At 38.9% G+C, this 3,229-nt stretch overlaps 1 pseudogene; it reads left to right on the top strand.

The window, feature by feature from the left end:
• Positions 1-1,860: 1,860 nt before the first annotated feature.
• LOC125094342 (ADP/ATP translocase 2-like) lies at positions 1,861-2,713 on the top strand (annotated as a pseudogene).
• Positions 2,714-3,229: the final 516 nt, after the last annotated feature.

Genomic DNA, 3,229 nt, shown 5'->3' with positions numbered 1-3,229 from the left:
TACCAAAACAAGAACACCTTTTTAAATATATATATGATAACAACTGGCTACCTAGAAGTAACTCTGAGCCTCTTGTGCTAATTTGGTGTGATTCTCTATCTTGTCCCCACTACTCCCTTTATCTGTTCATGTTTCATTGTTTCAGTTTTTCTTGGCATTTTTTGGTCTCCTTTGATAATTTTTTTTTCTTCAAGATCAACCAGCTGCATCACTTGGACACTCATGGCATTTTGTTCTCACATGTAGATATCATATTTATTTGTAACTATGTATTTACTCTGTAAAATGTATCCTATTCTGTAGTATATTATACTTCCCATGATATTAGAAACTTACATAATAGTGGTCAGTCAGTTAAACAGGTGAGGGGAAAAAATGTTTTTGGAGGAAGGAAAGGAGACCAGAAAGTATAATGAAGCCAGATCAGATCACCAAGACACTATCTTCTATATAATGTCTATTACTTACATCTTTAGCTTTATCTTCCATTACAAATACTGACGTATAATCAGGGACTTCTTTCATATACCCACAGTGTCTGCTAGTTTACTAACTTTGTGTTATGACCTTTTTAAAAAAATTTATTTATTTGTCAGAGAGAAAGAGTGTGTGTGAACACAAGCAGGGAGAGTAGCAGGCAGAGACAGAGGGAGAAGCAGGCTCCCTGCTGAGCAGGGAATCCAATGCAGGACTTGATTCCAGGACCCCAGGATCATGACCTGAGCCGAAGGTAGACGCCCAACTGACTGAGCCACCTGGGCATCCCTGTTTATGATCTTCTTTCATATTACAGTGTCTTTCTTTCAAAACACTATTTTTTTTTCAAAAATATTGATATTTTTACTGCTTTTCCACCATTTGCAAGTGAACTATCAGATCTGTATAAACGTGTATGCAATGGAATATTCTCAATTTTAATAAGCCACTCCCAATTCTTTGAAAACCACCATCAGGGTAAATGTGATCACATAATTAATTCATGATGATGACCTTATTCCTCTTTTGGATAACACACCACATACTATTTTCTTTTCCCCATTTTACCTTATATTTTTGCACAGGCTTTCAGGTAATCCAATGTTTGTAAGTTTCAGAATCCATACATTTGGAAAATATAGCTTTGCATAAAGTGTTCATATTGTTTGTGTATAATGATACTAAATAAAATGATTTCTATGTGCATTGGGAAGAAGTCTTTTATCTGAAATAGTCACAATAATCTTGGGCTGGAAAAGGAGGAAAAGGAAAGAAAAAGAGGGGATAAAACTTACTGAAAACCAGGTGCTGTGCACAAGTGTCCCAGGATTTTATGTGCTTTAGATAGTTTAATCCAAAAGAACTTTATTTGAATGCTTTAATATATGGACCATGCCTGGTACATATCAGTTATTAAATAAATGTGAGATTCCTTGCTCTTTCTTTGATTGAAAGATTGAATTTATTCCTGCTTTCTTACATATTGAGGGAAAAAAAATCCCAATGTACCTTTCCACGATTTAGAATTATTTACATTGGATGGGTGCCTGGGTGGCTCAATTGGTTACACCTCTCACTCTTGATTTTGACTCAGGTCATGATCTCAGGGTGATGAGATCCAGCTCTACATGGGGCTCTCACTGGGCAGGAGTCAGCTTCTGTTCTTCTGCCTCTTCCTCTGCCCCTCCCATATTTGCTCAGCTGGGTGTGCTCTCTCTCTCTCTCCCCTCTCTCTCAAAATAAATAAATAAATAAATAAATAAATAAATCTATCTTTTAACATAACTAAATAAATAAAATTATTTACACTGAAGCCCAGAGCCCCAGAGTCCCAGCGGTTCCTACCACCGTCCTCCAATTGCCCACCTGCTCTTTCCTTTCAACATGGCAGATGCCACTGCATCCTTTGCCAAGGACTTCGTGGCAGATGGAGTGGCTGCAGTAGTGCCCAGAGAGGAAGTCAAGCTGCTGCTGCTGCAGGTGTAGCATTCCAGCAAGCAACTCACAGGGGCATAATAGACTGTGTGGTTCCTATCCCCAAGGAGCGAGGATTCCTGTCCTTCTGGAGTGGCAAGCTGGCCAATGTCATCAGACACTTCCCCAGCCAGGCTCACCATTGTGCCTCCACAGATAAATGCAAGTAGATCTTCCTGGGTGCTATGGACAAGAGAACCCATTTTTGGCACTACTTTTGCAGGGAATCTGGCATCAGGTGGTGCCATTGGAGCCACATCCTTTTGTTTTGTGAATCCTCTTGATTTTGCCAGAGCCCATCTAGCAGCTGATGTAGGCAAAGCCGGAGCTGAAAGGGAATTCAGAGGCCTTGGTGACTGGTTACAATCCACAATCCTGATGGGATCAAGTGGCCTATACCATGGATTTAATGTGTGTGGGTTATTATCATCTACCTAGATGCCTACTTAAGTATCTATGATACTGCAAAGAGAACGCTTCCAGATGTTAATGCTCAGATCTTCATCAGCTGGATTGCGGCACAACCCGTCACAGTGGTTGCTGGGTCGAATTCCTATTCATTTGACATCCTCGTTATCCTATGATGATGTAGTCAGGCAACAGAGGAACTGACATCATGTACACAGATATGCTTGACTGCTGAAGGAAAACTTCTTGGGATAAAGGAGCCAAAGCTTTTCAGGGTGTATGGTCCAGTGTTCTCAGAGGCATGGGTGGTGCTTTTTTGCTTCTATTGCATCATGATATGAAGAAGTTCACATAAGTTATTTCCTAGTTTTCTATACCCCTGTGAACAGGCATGTCATATTATATAGCATAGCTTAAGCATTCTTGACAGATGATTAACTGCCTTTACCAACAGCAACTATTCACTGGTTGAAAATGGGAAGCAAATCGGGCTCTCTGCTCACCGGGGAGCTTGCTTCCTCCTCTCTCTCTCTGCCTGCCTCTCTGCCTACTTGTGATCTCTGTCTGTCAAATAAATAAATAAAATCTTAAAAAAAAAAAATGAAAATGGGAAGCAGTAATATTCATCTGACCAGTTTTCTCTTAAAGCTGTTTCCATGATGATGGAAATCAATTGTATTTTTTACTTCAGTCACTCTTGATAAATAAATTTCAAGGAAAAAAGTATCTGAAATATAAGAAAATAAGTAAATAAAATTATTTACATTGGAAATATTTTTCAACCTCCTTCATTATTATTTTCTGTAATTCTTTAGATTTGGTTTAAATTATTTTTCACTCTTACTTCTCCCATTGCTTGATTAATGCATTT

Source organism: Lutra lutra, chromosome 2 (assembly GCF_902655055.1).
Source record: "Lutra lutra chromosome 2, mLutLut1.2, whole genome shotgun sequence".
Lineage (NCBI taxonomy): Eukaryota > Metazoa > Chordata > Mammalia > Carnivora > Mustelidae > Lutra > Lutra lutra.
The sequence above is the reverse complement of the archived record's forward strand: the minus strand, read 5'-3'. Positions and strand labels throughout refer to the sequence as shown.